Source organism: Rhinatrema bivittatum, chromosome 5, assembly GCF_901001135.1.
Source record: "Rhinatrema bivittatum chromosome 5, aRhiBiv1.1, whole genome shotgun sequence".
Classification (NCBI taxonomy): domain Eukaryota; kingdom Metazoa; phylum Chordata; class Amphibia; order Gymnophiona; family Rhinatrematidae; genus Rhinatrema; species Rhinatrema bivittatum.
In genome coordinates this window covers 105,941,312-105,962,024 of record NC_042619.1, presented here as the reverse complement: position 1 = coordinate 105,962,024, position 20,713 = coordinate 105,941,312, and the positions used below count along the sequence as shown (strand labels likewise).

At 42.1% G+C, this 20,713-nt stretch overlaps 1 protein-coding gene across 6 annotated transcripts in view; it reads right to left on the bottom strand.

Moving 5' to 3' along the window:
* The window catches only part of NBEA (neurobeachin), a 2,460,099-nt gene that overhangs the window by 1,005,176 nt on the left and 1,434,210 nt on the right, over positions 1 to 20,713 (bottom strand). The window contains exon 1 of one of the 6 annotated variants that reach the window (XM_029602695.1): positions 17,038 to 17,114. The exons of the other annotated variants lie outside the window; for them this stretch is intronic. The gene's annotated coding sequence lies outside the window, so the exon portion shown is untranslated. Of the gene's footprint in view, positions 1 to 17,037; positions 17,115 to 20,713 lie in introns of those variants that run through there. 6 annotated transcript variants of the gene reach the window in all.

Here is a 20,713-nt window from a genome sequence, read left to right as displayed (position 1 = left end):
ACCAGCACTTGCTGCAAGCATTTCAGCATCCAGCAAGCTTAAGTACCATAATTTTTACCACTCGAGCAGCCCCTTCAATCATGAATCCTAGCCTCTACCAAAAATCAGCAAAACTTTTAACCCAAGAGGTACAAGGCATTTTCCTGACTAGCAGACAACCTCACCTTGTTTACAAATGCATAACACAGAGATAACTTTACCAAGTCAGAATAGAAAGGACATAAAGTATAATAGAAATGTGCAAATAAAAATCATGAACTGGAAACCACTAGAAGCCAGATTCATATGCAGTGCAATAAATCAAAAACAGAAATATCACCATTCCTCATAAAACAAAATCAAGAAATATAAAGTCAGTCATTATAGTAAACCATACTAATACAAATATTTCAAAACAAATGATAAAAAGAAAATATAATTAAGAAGAATAAGGATAAAAAAATATTACATTTTCCAAAGATGAATTAAATATTTCAAAACAGCAGACATATCAAACACAATAATTAAAACTAATAAGAATAACAATATCCCCATCTCCATACCTATGAACTTTTCATTTCCATTCACCCTGCGATTGTAGTGGATTTGTGAAGGGGAGATGGGAGGAACACACACATTTTTTCTCTTTCTGTCATATATACACACACACTTGCACTCTTGAACCTTTCCATCCTCTCTTCTCACTCGCCTCTGCCACTTCCTTCCTCCCATTTCCCTCTCATTTAACTTTCAGTCATTCACCCCTCCTCTCCATTCACCCCCAAAGTCATTCACCCCATCTCTACCCTCTCAGTTACTCACCCTATCCTTCCCAACCACTCCCTTCCCTTTGCCACTCACCCCCTCCTTCCCACTCATTCCCTTCCCCTCTCAGTCACTCGCCCACTTCCTACTCACTGCCTTCCCTCTTCGTCCTTCAACCTTCCTTCCCACTCCTTCCCTGCCCTCTCACTTACCTCTTCCTTCCTACTCACTCCCTTCCCTCTCACCCACCCCCTCCTTCCTGCTTACGCTCTTCCTTCTCAATCACTGTCTCCTTCCCATTCATTCTCTTCCCTTTTACTCTGTCTTCCTCCACTCACACCCTTCCCTTCCCTATCACATACCCTCTCCCTCACCCCATTCACTCTCTTCCCTTCCCTCTGTCATACAATCTCTCCCTTCCTCCATTCATTCTCATCTCTTCCATCTCCTCCCCTCTTAGTCACTCACTATCCTGACCCCCTTTTCCTTCCCAACCCACCATGTTACCAGTGTTCCATCTAAGGACTGGGCTGTATTATGAAAAATAGTTGTACTCACTAGCAGAAATGTTTAGTTACATTACTCTATGAACTCTACTTTCTTTGATGCAAAAAGTCTATCAATTTTATGCTTGCAACAATCCAGTCCTTAGAAGGAACATTGGCTAAGTCCATCATTTAAATAATCACCTAATCTACTAACAGCAGTTGCAATTAGATGTGTATGAAAAATATTTTCTATAAGAACATTTAAAATTGCAAGTGAAATTAATAATGAGCAAACTTCAGTTTAAAATAGAAATGAGGAAGAGATATCCATAATGTCTTAAAAGCCAGTGATAAGAACCATCATTTTCACAGCAAAGAATAAAGTTACACAAGAATTGGACCTTTAAAATACAGACAAATCTTCACAAAATAAAGAACAGAAAGACCAATGTATAAATAGAAAAGTGCGGACAAAAAAATGAACAGGAAGCCATAAGCCTGACTGTAAACATAAAAACATAGAAATGATGGCAGAAAAGGATCAAATGGTCCATCCAGTCTGCCCAGTAAGCTTATGGTAAAATCTGTTGATAATAGATAACTGATAATTTAATTTATAGCAAAATTATGTAATAGAAATGTTGAAGTATCTGAATACCTTGAAACTTAACGTTTATATTTGTTTTGAATAAGCATAAATAAAAAATTTAAAAAAAAAATCTGCTGTGCCTTGCAGGTTACCCCATGCTTATCAGTTTCCCGTACCGTAAAAGTCAGGGCTCTCGTTGGTTGCTGTTCAAATCCAATTTCTCTTTTCCCCTGCTGTTGAAGCAGAGAGCAGTAATGAAGTTGCATCAAGAGTATGAAGGTTTATTGGTTAAGGATAGTAACTGCCATACCAGCAAGCTACCCCCTTGCACTCTCTTCTTCATTTCCATCTTCTAGCCTTTAGGGATCCACATTGTTTATCCCTTGTCCCTTTGAATTCTTACAACATTTTTGTCTTCATTAAGGGGCGGATTTTCAGAGCCCTGCTCGCGTAAATCCACCCAAAACCGGGCGGATTTACGCGAGCAGGGCCCTGCGCGCCGGGAAGCCTATTTTACATAGGCCTCCCGGCGCGCGCAGAGCCCCGGGACTCGCGTAAGTCCCGGGGTTCTCCGAGGGGGGCGTGTCGGGGGCGGGCCCGGTCGTCGCGGCGTTTCGGGGGCGTGTCGGCAGCGTTTTGGGGGCGGGTACGGGGGCGTGGCTACGGCCCGGGGCGGTCCGGGGGCGTGGCCGCGCCCTCCGTACCCGCCCCCAGGTCGTGGCCCGGCGCGCAGGAGGCCCGCTGGTGCGCGGGGATTTACGCCTCCCTCCGGGAGGCGTAAATCCCCCGACAAAGGTAAGGGGGGGGTTTAGACAGGGCCGGGCGGGTGGGTTAGGTAGGGGAAGGGAGGGGAAGGTGAGGGGAGGGCAAAGGAAAGTTCCCTCCGAGGCCGCTCCGATTTCGAAGCGGCCTTGGAGGGAACGGGGGTAGGCTGCGCGGCTCGGCGCGCGCCGGCTATACGTAATTGATAGCCTTGCGCGCGCCGATCCAGGATTTTAGCAGATCCGCGCGGCTCCGCGCGTATCTACTAAAATCCAGCGTACTTTTGTTTGCGCCTGGAGCGCAAACAAAAGTAGGCTATTCGCACGCCTTTTAAAATCCGCCCCTTAGCCTTTAGGAATCCACAGTATTTATGCAATGCAACAATGGAAAAACAGAAAGATCATCATTCCTTGCACAACATCAAGCAATAAAATTAAGAGATAAAACATCATTCATAATATTAAACCATACTAATAAAGAAAATAAATGTCTAAAAAGTAGACGAACATACAATAATTTAAAAAACTTGCATAAATTAATTCTAATATTTTCCAAAGACCAATACAATATTTCAAAACATCTGACAAACATCCAATAATTACAAATTCTTCTATTATTTCCCAGAAAAAAAATGATTTGATAGCGGAAAACAATACATCTTGATACTATTAGATCTGTCCGCAGCATTTGACACAGTAAACCACAACATACTATTAACAAGACTGGAAGAAATTGGATTACAAAAAAAAAACAATTGAATGGTTCACATCCTATCTTACAAATAGATCCTATCAGGTACAGATAAAAAACACCATATCAGACAAGATCAACCTAAAAACAGGAGTCCCCCAGGGATCAGCACTCTCGGCGTCTCTATTTAACATCTACATGCTCCCCCCTCTGCCACCTACTAGCAGGGCTAGGTATCTTGCACTTCATATATGCTGATGACATTCAACTAATTCTACCAGTTGAAGAATCAATTGAGAAAACACTGAATTTTTCCATGTTGTACCTAGACATAATAAAACAACTATTAAACGAAATGGAACTAGTAATTAACATAGAAAAAACTGAATTTATACACCTTGAACGAAAAAACATTGTAAAAATTCAAAATCCCATCAAACTTAAAAATAATAAAACAGTGGAGTTAACGGATAAGGCTAGAAATCTAGGGGTAATTATAGACATGGAACTTAGCCTTAAGCAACACATATCATTAAAAGTAAGAGAAGGCTACACCAAACTAACTAAAAAACACTTTCGTACAGTACTACAAGCACTAATATTTGCTAGACGGACTACTGTAACACACTTTTCCTAGGATTACCATATACCACAATCAGGCCACTACAAATACTACAAAACTCAGCTGCCAGAATACTTACTGGAAAAGGCAGAAGAGATCATATCACCCAAACACTTGCGGATTTACACTGGCTCCCAATAGAACAAAGAGTGCAATACAAAACACTATGCACAATTCATAAACTAATAAATGATGAAAATGCTGACTGGCTAAACACTGCACTACGTCTGCATGTCCCTCAAATAGATCTCAGGTCTGCCAATAAAGCACTACTAACCATACCCTCAGTCAAAACAGCAAAGTTGACACAAGTTAGAGAGAGAGCACTATCCTTAGCAGGGCCATTGCTATGGAACACATTACCACTTGAGCTAAGACTAATGAAAGAACTGAAACTTTTCAAAAAAAGCCTAAAAACTTGGCTCTACAAAAAAGCATTTCACAGTGAGGGCGCTGAATAACAACAAAATATACAGGCAAATGTCACCTATATAAAAAACTGAACTGAGTATTTTATTATTTTAGTCATAATTAAATATTAAATTAAAACAGTATTCACATATGATTATCTCATTAATCAGACAAATAGTAACCCCAATCCACTTATCATTTAGAATATATTATTGAACTATGTAACCGTATAATATTGGCACCCTATGGATAACTTAGAAACCAACCAAACCTATTTCGTGCCTATATGTAAACCGTTGTGATGGTACACCACTGAGTGACGGTATAGAAAAGATTTTAAATAAATAAATAAATAATTCAAAACAAATGAAACATCTAATTACAGCCAATAATTAAAATTAATATGGAGAGCAGGAGACTTTTTATCCTTACCTGGGATCTTTTGATTTCAATTATTCTGAGATTGTTATGGAGTGGGGGAGGTAGGGCCGCACAAACTTTACATTCTCTCTCTTGCTCACAAACACACATATTAACACATTCATTCTTTCACACACTCTCATTCAGTCACAGACACATTATGTGCGCTTGTGCATGTCTGTGAGAGCCTGTATTGTGACACATAGGCTCTCACAGGCACACACACACACAGTCTCACACAGATGGATGCACACAGGCTATCATGCAGGCACACTAGCTCTCTAACGGGCCGATACAGTAAAAAACGCGGGAGAGCGGGCGAGCGCCCGCTCCAGTAACTTAATTTATTTAAATTAGGGCCTGTGGTAAAAAGAGGCGCCAGGGACACTAGTGCGTCCCTAGCGCCTCTTTTTTGACAGGAGCGGCGGCTGTCACCGGGTTTGACAGCCGATGCTCAATTTTGCCGGCGTCGGTTCTCAAAACCGCTGACAGCCACGGGTTCGGAAACCGGACGCTGGCAAAATTGAGCGTCCGGTTTTCAACCCGTGAGCCCATTTTACATTTTTATTTTTTACTTTTTTTTAACTTTTGGGACCTCCGACTTAATATCGCCATGATATTAAGTCGGAGGGTGCACAGAAAAGTAGCTTTTACTGCTTTTCTGCGCACTTCCCCGGTGCTGGCAGAAATTAACGCTTGGCTGCACATTTTATTTACTGTATCGCACAGGAATGACTAATAGGGCCCGCAACATGCATTTGCATGTTGCGGGCGCTATTAGTCTCAGGGGGGGTTGGATGCGCGTTTTCGACGCGCTATTACTCCTTACTGAATAAGGGGTAAAGCTAGTGCATCAAAAACGCGCGTCCAAATGCCGGTTAACAGTGCACTCCACCAGAGCGCACTGTATTGTATCGGCCTGACAGAGAGACACACATGCATGCACACAGATTCTTTCAAATATACACATATACACACACTCAAGCTCTCACATACACGCAGGGTTCTCCTTTGACTTTGGGCCATGGTGGGTTGGGCTCTACACATCCCCACCAGTCTCTTCCTTCAGTTTGCGCTGTGGAGGGATGGGCTCCACCATGGCCCCTCTGGCCTCTTCCTCAGTTCAGGTCGTGGTGGGATGGGCTCCAACACAGCCCCACCGAGCTTCCTGCACTGGGGGAGGGGGGGAAGCTGTGTGTACCTGCCTGCATGTAGCTTAGTGGGCATCAGTACTTATCATTTGGGGGGGAGGAGGGCGGGAAAAGCAATAGCTTCCCAAGTTGGTGGTGCACAGCACATCCCATTTTAAAGTTGATGGTGCCTGTGCACTATGGACGTTACACCCAGAACTAGAATAATTATGAGCTTATGGTTTTTAATTTCAAAGGATGCCAGGAAATCCTGTAATATTATAACATATTCAAAACTAGAACTGCAGAAAAGAACAAAAACATTTCTGTTAACCAAACGAAAAAAAAGGATAATTTCTAGAGATGATAATTTCCTAGACTTGTAAAGCAAAAGAAACTTAATTGTGAGCGTCTAGAGCAGTATTTCAGTCAAGGTGAAAATACAATATCAGTGATACTAACAGGATATTTATAAGCCGAAGGGTAATTTTCAAAGTAATTTCCATGGATAAAGCAGTGCTTTATTAGAGAAAAAAGATTATTTTAAAAAATTACCCTATCTGTGTGCAGGCAAACTTACACACAGAGTCACAATAACTTTACTTGAATTGAGAAAAAGTGATTCTAGAGATGGAGAAGGGGTGGGGTTTGCACTTACATGCATATTTTTTAAAATAACTTTATTTATAAAGTTTTCTTTCAATACAACAACAAATAATGAATAGTAGATAGACAAAACATTTCTTTTAGACACTGTACATCAATTCAATAAACAGAAAAGACAGTAAGAGGCAGATCATAAGGGCAGGCCACATAACTCACTACAGAAAAGGGCAATACAAAAAAAAATCTGAAATACTACCTTCCATTTTCTGCAGGGTATGTTTGAAAATGTCCCCAAATGGCATGATATTTAAATTGCTCATGACTCATAGTATATCTTAAGTACTCAATGTCTGCAATATTTTGCACTTGTTTGCACTAGTGCTCATTACCCGGGTTTCTCTTCCATAAAGTTGCAATTTTAAAGCGCGCCTCTAACCACAGTTGACTATCCAGGCTTCTATATTTCCTAGGTATCAACGATCCCTCCCAGCATCCCAAGAGACCTGCAATAGGTGCTATAGAAATAGGAAGATTAATTATATCAACAATTTCTTCCGTCACCTTATTCCGGTTCAATCGAAACCCCAAGTAGCGCATTTAAGACTAATCAGAGAAAATTCTTTTTCACTCAACTCACAAGTAAGCTCTGGAATTTGTTGCCAGAGGATGTGGTTAGTGCAGTTAGTGTAGCTGGGTTTAAAAAAGGTTTGGATAAGTTCTTGGTGGAGAAGTCCATTAACTGCTATTAATCAAATTGACTTAGAGAATGGCCTCTGCTATTACTGGCATCAGTAGCATGGGATCTTCTTAGTGTTTGGGTACTTGCCAGGTTCCTGTGGCCTCGTTTAGCCTCTGTTGGAAAAAGGATGCTGGGCTTGATGGATCCTTGGTCTGACCCAGCATGGCAATTTCTTATGTTCTTATGTATGAACCCCTTTCACTACATCCTCTTCAGCATTGTGAGCTATATGTTGGAAATAAGCTAGAATAGTATGATGGTGTTCGATAGGTTCTATGCAATAATTAAACCATAAGCTCGCACATCAAACCTGGCACTCATACATAGACTTGTGATGTGCATCCAACCAAATCACTTTCCACACCAGGGCATCGAGCGCAACTCCCAGATCCTCATTCCACTGGTTAATTAAATCCTGTGGTGTTTCATTTCCAAATTTCCCCTGCAGGATACCCTAGTAAACAAGTATAGTAACTTTAACAGATGCATCAGGGTCCAAGAAGTATCTTTCCATCCTGTTAAGGTCTGGCTGAGGGGCAGTCAGATCTACAAAAGCAGAAAGTGCTTGCTGCAACTGCAGATATAATTAGTGTGCATGCGCAATAGGAGATCAAAATCCAAACTTAGGATTCAAAAGATTGAAACTGCCCATCCTCCCACAATTGTGCTAAGCTATACAAACCACATTCTCTCCATTCTTTAAAAACCGGAGAAAACGTAAGGCCCATCACAATGGAGTTACCATATACAGAAGACAAAAGTGATAGAGTCTCTAGCTCCTTCTCCAGTTATCGCTGTAAAGGGTGTGTGCCAGAATAGGACGGTTTCTAATCACTCTTCTTTGTAATTGACAGGCATGTGAGATAAATGGCAACATCATCAAATCAACATAATCTGACTTCAACTGCTCTAAGGATTGCCAAATTGCTGTTGCATGTCTAAATCATATTTTAAGGGTTACTAGTCGGGCAGCCCAATAACATACTCTAAAATTGGGAAGCGCTATTCCACCCTGCTTTTTGGGAAGCCATAGCCAACTCAGGTCTGGATTTATCAAAATGCACTAAATATCACATGCAATAGGGGCATGTTTTATGGTAATAGGCAGTTTATTACAATTTGCGCTAATACCTATGTGAAGTGCTAAGTTACCACAAATTGCGATAACTTTTTCACACTATGAGATAAGTGCCAGAATTGTTGTATTTCCTACAACCAACCACTGGGGGGACCATGTTTAGTAGGTCTAAGCTCCTGGAGAGCCAGCCAAGCTATCAGGGCCCTCCTGGGGGGGGGAGGGGGAGGGAGGGAGGGAGAGAGAGAGAGAGAGAGAGAGAGAGAGAGAGAGAGAGAGAGACTAGCCATAATGCCCTCACGCTAGATAGGTATTTATTTCTTTATGAGAGGCTCACCTAGTAATTCGAGGTGAGGTTTAGATATTAGTGTAGGGGTTAGGGGCCACTTTGACATTCAAAGTGAGACGTACGGACAGAACAGTGCTCTCTTGTGAAGATTTCATGACCTTCGGAGTGAAGAAACTCACCTAAAGATGAGATTTGTGCAATGTTCTCTCAACCTAGCTTGATGTTATCCAGGTAGAGAGTCCATCAAGCTAGGTTGAGAGAACACTGCATAAATCTCATCTTTGGGTGAGTTTCCACATTCCAAAGGTCATCAAATCTTCACAAGAGAGCATTGTTCTGTTCGTATGTCTCACTTTGAATGTCAAATTGGCCCCTAACCCCTACACTAATACCTAAACCTCACCTCGACTTACTAGGTGGGCCTCCCTTAGAGTTATAAAAACGTATCTAGCGTGAGGGCATTATGTCTCTCTTTTTCTCTATCTCTCTCTCTCCTGAAAAACATCACAACCATGATAACACCCTATCGCATGGCTTTATGCAAATGAAAAAGGTGTAGTTAAAATTTGTGATAAAGCCATGTGATACAGCTTCACAAAACTGTGAGCCCAGCCCACTTGGCCAAAATTCCTTTCCTAATATCCTCTCATTTGCATCGCACTAAACGTTATGGTGCTTTTGCATGCGTTAAAGGCGTTTTTTGCATGGGAAAACGCCATATAGCACTTTGATAAATGACCCCCTCAGTTTGATATGTGCTTTTTATTTTTTTTTTATGTTTATATCTGTTTATTAGGGATGTGAATTGTGTGCCCGATCGTTTTAACGATCGGGTTCGACTGGGGGGGGGGGATCTGATCGTTAGAGATGTGAATTGGAATCGGTTCCGATTCCAATTCACATCACTAATTTTTTTTAGTGAGGCCCACGCCGATAAAAAAAAAACCTACCCCGACCTTTTAAAATTACCCCCTTAGCCTCCCCCACTCTCCTGACCCCCCAAAACTTTTTACACATACCTGGTGGTCCAGGGGGGCCGCGGGGAATGATCTCCCATTCCCGGGCCATCAGCTGCGTTAATAAAAATGGCACCGAGGCCCTTTGCCCTTACCATGTGACAGGTGAAAGGTAGCGCCGGCGCCATTTTGAATATTGGCAATACAGCCTGAGTGCAGGAGATCGCTGCCAGACCCCCGCTGGACCCCCAGGGACTTTTGGCCAGCTTGGGGGGGCTTCCTGACCCCCACAAGACTTGCCAAAAGTCCAGTGGGGGTCCGGGAGCGACCTCCTGCACTCGGGCCGTATTGCCAGTAGTCAAAATGGTGCCGGCGCTACCTTTGCCCTCACTATGTCACAGGGGCCGACCGTCGGCCCCTATGACATAGTGAGGGCAAAGGTAGCGCCGGCGCCATTTTGAATATTGGCAATACGGCCATCCAGTGCTCCTACCATGTGACAGGGGCCGGCCAATGGCATGGATACCCTGTCACATGGTAAGGGCAAAGGGCCATCGGCGCCATCTTTATGAGTGGCAGCTGATGGCCCGAGAGCGGGAGATCGCTCCCCGCGCCCCCCCGACCACCAGGTAATTTTAAAAGGGTTTTTTTTGGGTGGGGGGGGGGGGGTCGGGAGAGTGGGAGAGGCTAAGGGGGTCGGTTTAAAGGGTCGGGTGGGTTGTTTTTTTTTTTTAATCGGGCCATTGGCGCCATTTATATTAGTGGCAGCCAAAATGGCGCCGATGGCCCGGGAGCGGGAGATCGCGCCGGGACCCCCCTCCACTGGACCACTAGGTATTTTAACATTTTGAGGGGCTTCGAGAGGGTGGGGAAGGGTAAGGGATTGGTTTTAAAGGGTCGGGGTGGGTTTAGGGGTTGTTTTGGTGTGCCAGTTTTCCCACCCTCCCCCCAAATAATTCCCGTGCCCGATTTAACGATTTTTGACGATAAATCGGGGGAATTTGTATTGTATCGCGACTCTAATGATTTTTGACGATTTAAAAAAATATCTGACGATTTTTTTAAATCGTCAAAAAACGATTCACATCCCTACTGTTTATTGAGAGGTCATAACATGAATACAAAATAATAGGACCATGCCAAATAATAGCAGCATAATAGAAAACATGTCATTGAAAACCTCTGATTTTTACATGAGTGAAAGAAAACGGTAGTAGTAAGAAAGTAGGAGAAAAGAGAAGAAAAGAGAAAGAGAAAAAGGAAAAATAAACCAACTCAAATAAAAGATAAGTGCATGTGTGTGCTATGAGCTGTGCAGCCAACGCCGTGCAGGCTGTAATTAGTGTTGCTATATAATCGTCAAGAGGCTTCTACACCCGGCCCCAGGATGCCAATCTGTGAAATTTATTAGCCATTGCTTTTTCATTGTTATGGTTAATGGTGTTTGGGTGGATCCTTGGACACTGTGGCAGCTGACCACACCCATGGGGGGCAGTCCCGTGAGGGACCACAGTGTCAGGCTAGACTCTGGACCCAAAACACAGATTTGAATCTTTTATTAAACAGTTTTGGTAACCACCAGAGGTGGCAGTAGTGAGTAGTGGTTGTAGAGCCTGGCTGGGCGCATCTCACACAGAACGCTGGAACAGCGGATCCTCTGCAGGACAGTGATGTAGTGGAAAGAGACTGAGAGTTATGAGCAAACAATGAGAATAGCATTCAGAGTCCTAATGTTGAAATAAGGGAAGCTCCGAGACAGGGAGAGCAGGCCCACGAGTAGCGAGTACCTGATCACTTAGAGCAGAGAGACTCAGTAGCATTGTACTCACTTAGCAGTAACAGAGATTCCACTGGACGAGAGGTCTGGCACCGGAGCAGATAGCAGGCCCTTAAGGAGCGAGTACCTGGTTCCAGTGAAGCAGTACTGTGGAAAGAGATGGTTTCTGTACTCACTGATGGTAGCTGTAAGTTAGTTCTTCCAAGTAGAAGGGTAGAGGTTGCAGGTAGTGACTCAGGAAACATGGGCCCTCGAGGAGGGAGTACCGGTTTCCTGATAGCACCTGAAAGAAGCAAAGAGGCCCCTGAGGAGCAGGTACCCCGTTAGAGACCCATAAGGCTAGTAAGAGTTTCAGATAGTACTAGAGTGGTAGAGTAGCTAGAACAGAGAGCGAATCCCATCTGTAAGAATCCTGTTGCTAACTCAATGAGCTAGCAAATACTGTAGGCAGATATACCCGGACGTTATGACGTCAGAACAAGAGGACGCCCCTGAGGTTCGCGCCAACGTAGAGTTAAAGATGAGGGCGGCGTGTGCACGTGCGCCCTAGAGGTACCTTGAAGGAGAATGGCGGGAGGCAGCATCAAAGTCGGTCCGAGGACGCCGGAGAGAACGGCAAGCAGACGCCGCAGCGGCCATCAGTCCAAGGTGAGTGGGAGGAGCTGCAAGTAGAGAGAGGTAGGCGGGGCGAAGCTGTTGAAGACCGACGGACACAACATTCATATTTGCTAAACAAACAGAATTCCATCATAGGTGTTCAGATTGCATAACACTATGTTTCCAGTTGGCCATAATATTATGTACTGCTACAGTCAGTAGAAAGAGTAATAGTTTTCAGGAGGGTGCAGGAAGACTTACAGATGGATCTGCACCAGTTTGATATGTGCTTTATGAGAATTCTAAAACTTAAAAATCAGGCCATGAAGAATGTCAAAGATCTTAGCCAGTATGTGACATAGGACTTGCTGGAACAAATATAAAAACTTTGAGAGAACATTCATTTATTAAGATTTATGCACCCAGCCCAGGAGATTGGTAAATCCACTCACTTTTGCAAGTCGCTTGTAACTTTGGCTAATAAACTATCATAATTCGTGTTGAAAAGACACCTAGAGTCCCTGTGTATATAAACCCTCAAGTACCAGAAACCTCGCTCACTATTTTAAATCCTGCCATGCACCTTAGGTCAGATGGGAATATTTCTGACTTTTCACAGTTAACCATATACCACAATACACCAAAGTTCTTCAACAGTCTCACCAGAGCCCGGCCCGAGACCCATGGGTTTGAAAAGAAAACCAGAACATCATTTGCATAAAGGGATATGGTATGCATATTTACCCCAAACTGAAAAACCAGTTATTTCCTGCTGCTGCCTAACCAGAACCGCAAGCAGCTCTATAGCAAGATTGAAAAGCAGCAGACACAGTGGACAACCCTGGCTTGTGCCTCGTGCAATGGAGGAAAAAAAGGGGACAGCACCCCATTTATTAAGAGGCAGGCTCTAGGGGCAGCATACCTGGCTCCTAGCCAATACATAAATCGTTCCGGCAATCCCACGTTTCTCAGTACTGAAAACAGAAAAGGCCAGGAAATACGATCAAAGGCCTTCTCTGTATCCAGTGAAACAATTAGTTCTGTTTTCCCCAGCTTTTTAGATAGGTGCTTAATGTTAAACAAATGCCAGGTATTGATAGTAGAAACATGCTCTTTGTCTGGTCATGATTTACTAAGTAGGGGAGCACACATTCCAATCAAAGTTGTAGCATTTTAGCTAATATTTTCAAATTGGAGTTTGCAAAGAAATAGGGCAATAAGAGCCACACACTGCGGCGTCTTTCTCAGCCTTATGAATGAGCTCAATAATTGCGTCCCCAATGCACATAAAGAAGAATACATCATTCCAGCACTATTATATAAAGATAACAAAAAGGGTGCCACATCATCCAGGCATTTCTTGTAAAAATCAATGTGGTATCCATCGGGACCCAGGCACTTCCCACCTGGGAGCACACAAATAGCCGTCTGGATCTCCAAAAGAGTAATTGGCTCAGCTAACATTTCTCGTTGAGCATCTATGAGAGCAGGGAGATCTATAATGTCCAAGAACTCCTGAATTACCTCAGCATCCTTTGGAGCTGTGTCGGAATACAAGTTAGAAAAGTATTGCACCAACAGTTTTTCTATCTCATATGGGGTGGTAGCATTCAAGCCCTCTTGATCTTTTAGCAGAACAATATGAGATTTACATGCCTTTGGTTTCATCGCTCATGCTAATAAGACGCTGCAGATATAAGAGCCTGCTCAATTTTTATCTGTTTCTAAGGAGCGGAGTTCTTACTGAGTATCGTTATTTATTTATTTATTTATTATTTTTGTTATACCGAGTTTCATGATAGGCATCACATCAACCCGGTTTACAAATAACAATGTGTGTAAAGTATAGCGTAACGTAATAAATATTTCCAATACAACTGTGAACTTTAAATACAGAGAATCAATTAAAAGGTGTGAGAAAGTTACAATAAAACAGGGAAAATTAACTTGGAACTGGAAGAGGGGAGAGGTTAAACAATGCAATATTTACATTTCATACAATTAAAGTAATAGTGTAGCAGATTAAATAAATAAGCCTATTTGAATGAATGTGACGGTACAAAAATATGAGCGGTAATATAAATAACCAAGAGAATAAATATGACACAGTAGTGCATGGTGATGATATGATAAAAACTCAAAAGGTAATAATGAGTGTAAGTTTGTGATAGGTGGATTCTTATTTGGATCCAGATATTACATAGGAGTTTGTGTTGATGAGTGCGTTTTATTCAAGGCTTGGAAATGCTTTTTTGAAAAGCCAAGTTTTTAGTCTTTTCCTAAATGTTAGAGCACATGGCTCCTGTCTCAGATCAGGTGGTATAGAGTTCCACAGAACTGGACCTGCTGTAGAGAAGGCTCTGAGACTCAAGGATTTATGTTGATAAGTTTTGGCATTTGGAATTTGGAGTGACTCTTTGTAGTATTCCCTGATAGGTCTGGCGGAAGTGTATTTTTTAAATGGTATTTGTAGATCGAGTTGCGTGTGTTGGTTGATGGTCTTGTATATGATGTTGATGGATTTGTACATGATTCTATAGTGGATTGGTAGCCAATGGAGTTTTTGGAAGATAGGGGAGATGTGGTACATTTTCCTGGAATTTGTAAGGACTCTGGCTGCGGAGTTCTGAACCATTTGTAGGGGTTTGGTATAAGAAGCTGGGAGGCCTAATAGTAATGAGTTGCAATAATCTAGTTTGGAAAAAATTATTGCTTGCAAGACTGTTCTAAAGTCCATAGTGTGGAAAAGTGGTTTGATTCTTTTCAGAATATGTAATTTGTAGAAGCAATCTTTGGTGGTTTGGTTAATGAATGTTTTAAGGTTGAGACGATTGTCTAAGATAGCTCCTAGATCTCTTACATGGGTAGTTTGAAGGAGTGCGGTTGGTTTTGGAAGTGTGTTATTGTTTTCCGGTGATATGAGCAGGAATTCCGTTTTTGAAGCGTTAAGTACGAGGTTTAGGCTGGTGAGGTGAAGTTTAATTTCTAATAAGCAACTGTCCCAGTGTTCCATTGTTTTTTAGATTGTTTCTTTTATGGGAATCACGATCTGTACGTCGTCTGCGAAAAGGAAGTGTTTCAGGTTTAATTTTGTAAGAAGTTGACATAGTGGTAACAGGTAGACATTAAAGAGCGTGGGTGAAAGTGATGAACCTTGCGGCACCCCTCTGTTAGAAGGGTGGTATTGGGATTCTTTATTGTGAATTTTAACTCTATATCCTCTGTTTTCTAGAAATGTTTTGAACCAGTTTAGTGTAGCACCTGTCAATCCAATGTTTGCCAGTTGTTTTAGAAGTAGGGTGTGATTGACGGTGTCGAAGGCCGCCGAGAAGTCAAGGAGGATTAGTAAAAATGATTGGCCTTTATCAATTCCAGAAATGAGGAAGTCCGTGAGAGAGAGTAGTAGGGTTTCGGTGCTTGCAGCTTTGCGAAAACCATATTGGTTTGGGGATAGAATACTGTGGTCCTCTAAGTAGTTGGATAGTTGGGTGTTTACCAATTTTTCCATGATTTTAGCTATGAATGGGAGGTTGGAAATTGGGCGGAAGTTATTGGGATCACAAGCATTTAGATTTGGTTTTTTTTAGCAGTGGCTTGATTGAGGCTGTTTTTAGGTCATCTGGGTAGATCCCATGTGATAGGGAGCAATTTATGATTTCTGCCAGTGTTTTTGCTATAGTATCAGGGATGAGAAGAAGCAATTTGGAAGGGATTTGATCAAATGGGTGTGATGACGGTTTCGTTCTCTTTAACACCGAATGTATCTCTGTGATTGTGATGGGTTCGAAAGCGTTAAGCTGGATGTTTTTGTCTTGGGGGAGATATGTGATATCTGGAGCAGTAGTGTTTGTAGTCAGCTGATTGAGGAGATCCGATATTTTTTTATTGAAATGAAGAGCCAATTCATCTGCTTTAGTCTGGGCTAGCTCTGGTGGGATATCTGGAATGATGGGTTTAGTGAGGCTGGAGACAAAGGCGAATAGGGCTTTTGAATCAAAGATTAGATGATGAACTTTCCGGGTGTAATAGTCTCTTTTTGTTTTCAGCGTGGTACTTTTGTATAGATGGAGTGAGTGTTTGTATTCAGATAGTGAGGCCGGTGAGGGGGCTTTACGCCATTTTCTTTCTTTCTGCCGAAGTAGTTGTTTGAGCTTTCGCAGTTCATCATTAAACCAGGGTTGTCTTTTGGATGCATTAGAAGACCTTGTTTTGGTTGTCAGTGGGCAGAGAGTGTTTGCTATAGATTTAGTTATTTTGGACCAGGATTGGAGGGCCGAATTGGGCGTAGAGACATCTATGAGTGGTAGATCTGAAGTAAGAAGGTTGCTGAGGTGTTCCGAGGAGCAAGGTTTTCTGTATAAGAAAGAGGGTCTTGAGTTTAGATTGGAGTCTGATCTTGGTAAAGAGAAGCTGGTGGAGATTAGCGAATGGTCAGACCATGGGACTTTTTTGCAATTTGGTTGATTTGTAAGAGAAATACCGGAGTTTGTAAAGAAGAGATCGAGCGTGTGGCCTGCTTTGTGAGTGGGTTTGTTGATTTGTTGTTTGAAACCCATCGGTGACATTGCGGTGTTGTTTGAAACCCATCGCTGACATTGCGGTATCTTCTAACGTTTTATATGTTTTGCTCAAACAATCCCTCTTGTGTTGAATCTCAAGTTGTTTAACCGCATCTGTGAGCATTTCCACCCTCTGAAGTCTCTGCTTCTGGATGAAATTTGCATAGCTAATTATTTCCTCCCTTAAATAAGCATTGACATTCTCCCATCTAAGAATAGGTGAGTACTCACTTATAGGGTTGTATTTATTAAACTCCTGTACTGTTCTTTTAATCACATTAAGAAATTCCCAATTTTTCAAGTAGAGAAGTTTTCAATCTCCTCATAGAAGTAATGGATTGAGTGTCAACTGGGTTTAAGACCAATTCCACAGAGTTCTGATCTGAAATAGTACAGGGTAGTATGGCACAACCCTTGGTCTTGGCAAGGAAATTAGGTGTGCATGAGAAGTAGTCAATTCTTCTATTTGACTTTTGCCATGGAGAATAGTAAGCATAATCCTTATCCTTCGCATGATATCCCTCAGGAGTTTAGAAGCACCAGATAGGTGTCTTCATTGATGTTAGGCTTTGCTTTTACTCACAGTTTCCTTTGTTTCTGATGCAGTCCTTTTGTTCTTTCTTGTTGTGATCTCTGATAGGAGGGATCCCCTGAAGCAGGATGCTCTATGCTACAGTCAGGAAAGAAGGGCAGTCACAACTTCCTCCTGGATCTTGAAACTAAATCTTTGAAAAACTGAGAATAACACTGGAGTGATCCTTACAGCAGGTCATTGAAACCTCCCTCCTTGTTCCATGTTCCCTGAGCCCAGGAGGTATTCTGGCTCCAGTAAGGCTCTTACCACTTAAAAGGTTACATTTAAAAAATGTACTCAGAGGAAAACTCCAGACCAGCCAGAGAGTGGAATAGAAAGGAAAAACCCCTCCTGACCCTTGTCAGGACCACCAAACAGGGCTTGCTTGGCTCTTCTGATTGGGCCTGCAAAACAAAAAAAGCTAAGCTCCTATCTACCTCTGAACTCCAAGAAACCAAAAGGGACTGCCTCTCAAGCTTCAGCCAGAGCACTGTTATAAAGCATTTCCAGGGGCACGACCATTCCAGACCCCACAGAGGGAGGGGTTTTATTTTAATAGAACCTCCCCCACCAACCATCCTATACTAACTAGCTGAACTTGACACCCAGGACTTACTGGTAGAGAAACTGTAGGGTGTGCTACATATAGAAAGAAAAGAAGTAACAGCCTGCTTGCCTCAGCAGTTTCTATCTCAAAAGGTAGGGTATTCATTTATACAACATCTTTGCATACTCTGTGGTACTACCTCCTCTTATCCTGGGCTGCACTGTTCCTCCCTGGGCATTTATTCCCCTCCCCAGGTGAATGCTCTGAGAGCTGTCTGTCTGTCTGGGTTTTAAGGTAAACAATGCTAGATGCCTAAATCTTGGCCTTTTAAGGTATTCTGTGGGTTTAAAGTATATACCACTTTACAAACACACATACAATGTTTGCAATGCATTTAAATGTACATGTGGAAAGTGACTCCTGCTAAGGAGCCATCTTAAATATCATGGGAGCCAGATGGGTAGGCCAGGCTGCAGTAGGCTTCATGGCTTGTACATTTGTGTGGCAAATTACTTCTGCTCTGAAGCTTGTGTAACATGCCACACATATGCCCCCACATCTACTGGCAGGACTTGGCAATTTTCAAAGTAGTTTTATGCAAATATTTGGGCTGAAGGTACCTGCAGACTTTAGCCCTCTGACAGCTGCTGAAAATGACCCTCCCAATGTATGCTTAGTAAGAACTAAAACTAAAAACAACTGTGTCAATCTGAAAAAAAGTATATATAATATTACTTCCTTGGAAATTTTTTATTTTATCTCACTGGCTAGCATTATGCAGTTGGAGAATGTAAAAGGCTAAAAGGCCAATGTACTAAAGTGCAATTTTAAGTTTATAGATTTATTTATTTGGCTGTATTATCACTTTTTGAATCATAAAATTATTCAATACAACATATTAGAAAGGCAGCATACAAATAAGCAGTAAAGAACTAAATATGACAAATAAATATGTTAGCATTTTTCAGCAGTTACTTTAATTCAAAGGCAGTCAGTTTAGATTCAAATGCCTGGAGGGGAGCAGGTAATGATAGATTTCACAGTAAGGGCCTGGCAAAGAGCCAGATTTTACTTGTTTTCTAAAGTAAAAGTTGTCATGTGTTTGGTGAAGTTCTACTGGGAAAACGTTACAAAGGGCAGGGGCTGCTCCCAAGAAACTTTGATGGGTATTGGTTCTTTTGATTTCTTTTGTTGTTAGCGTTATGGAGATTTCAAGTGAGCATCTTAGATGTCTGGAAGGCTTGTAAGAAGACAGCTTCCCTCTGAGTCAACTAGATCTGTTTCCTCTCAGAGCCTTGAAAAAAAGCATCAGGTTTTTTAAATTGATTCTATAGCGGTAGTCAGTGTAGTTTTTGTGGGGCAGGTGTGATATGGTCATGTGACTTCCATCCCCTATCAATAATGCAACAATGTTTTGTATTAGCTGGAGTTTGTGAAGGGTCTTATATGTTAGGTCCCTTATATAGTGTGTTACAGTAATTCAACTGAGTGGTCACTGTGGCATGGGCTAATGTGACTAGGTTCATCATTTTGATGCAAGGACAGAAACTCTGCAGCTTGCATAGTTGAAAAAGGCAGCTCTTTAATGCTGTCTGGATTTGTAGATACATGACTAGTTCTAAGTCCAGTAAGACTCCTAGAACTTTGACCTGTTTTTAGTGGGGGAGAGAGCTCAAAGGTTCCCAGTTGCATTTTAAGATCAAGAATCTGCCTGTTTGGTTTTTTTATCCAGAAAATCTCTGTTTTGTTGGGATGTCGTGCTGCCAGTGAAATGTACTGATTAATTATTCCCTGTCAAACAGAAAGGAGTTAAACAAGGTTAGGATCTCGCCACATAGGCAAGCCTCTGCTAGACTTGTTACCATTATAATGTTATCTATGGTGTTGAAGACTGCTGAGAAATCCAACAGCACTAGCACGGTGGCCTGGCTTAGATCATGATACCTGTTCCATGGCCAGATAGGCAAGGTTCCAACCAGTTTCCTTTCACCAGCCAGTCAGTTAGCTGAGATTGCACTGTATATTCTACTAATTTATTCTCAAATAGAATGTTAGACACTGGGAGGTAATTTCAGGTTTCTCTGGAACCAGGCTGGCCTTTTCGGTATGGACTGCATCACAGCTGAAGATAGCAGTCCCTAGGACAGGGAGGAGTTGACCATTTTGGATATTCTGGCTGCAACACTCCAGCTTGCCAGTTTCACTAATTTGGATGGGCAAAAGCAAAGGGTGCAGGTATTGGACATAGGTTGGCCAAAGTTTTATTGCGTCCCTCCTTTGGTGATTGGGGTAAAGGAATCTCATAACTCTAAAGTACTTACAAGGATTTGAGTTAATCTTCATTTCCATATGGGAGATGTCTTGAAAGTCCTGACAGAGGTCTTTGATTTTGTTCTTGAAGGAGTCAAAGCCATTTGACATTAGACTGCTATGAAAGATTTTATTGAGATTGGGGTTATAGCTGGCCATTTACTATTTCAAACTGTATCTTGTTTGGGCTTGAGGCTTTTTTAATACACTGAGAGAAACTTCTATTTTAGGACTTTGTTAAAATTCTTTAGAAGGTTGTCATGTGCAGTCTGCATTTTAGACTGCCCTCCTCGAGGAGTATTCTGTGCCATTTCCTTTCAAATCTTTCCTCTATCATTTTTAAGCTGAGTTCTTGAGAGAACTAAGGGGCACAACTGTGGGGAGGACACAGGGCTTTTTTGTTGTGCAGTTTTGTCTAGGGCTTTTGCTAGATTTTCATTCCATTTCTTTACCTGGTCTACTACAAATGATAGCTTCTTGTCCATCAGGGACTAATCTATGGCCATTAGCAGGTTTTTGTGGGTCTGGTATTTCTCAATCACTTTCATGGTCTTAGGGAGTCCTTTTGTTTAAGTATACTGTATAGAGAGAATTTAATTAGTGAGTAGTCAGTCTATTAGAGTGGTGTTATCTAAATGCCATTCTTATAATGTTCTACATTGTTCACCCCCAAGTGGAAGATCAGGTCCAGTATGTGCTCCTTCTCATGATCTGGGGATGTAAGATCCTGAGTGAGATCTAGTGTTGTCATGGTGGTGAGGAATTCAGCTGTATGCAGTAACCGGTTTTCTATAGGTTGGGAAGTCTCAGAGTTACAACTGTGATAAG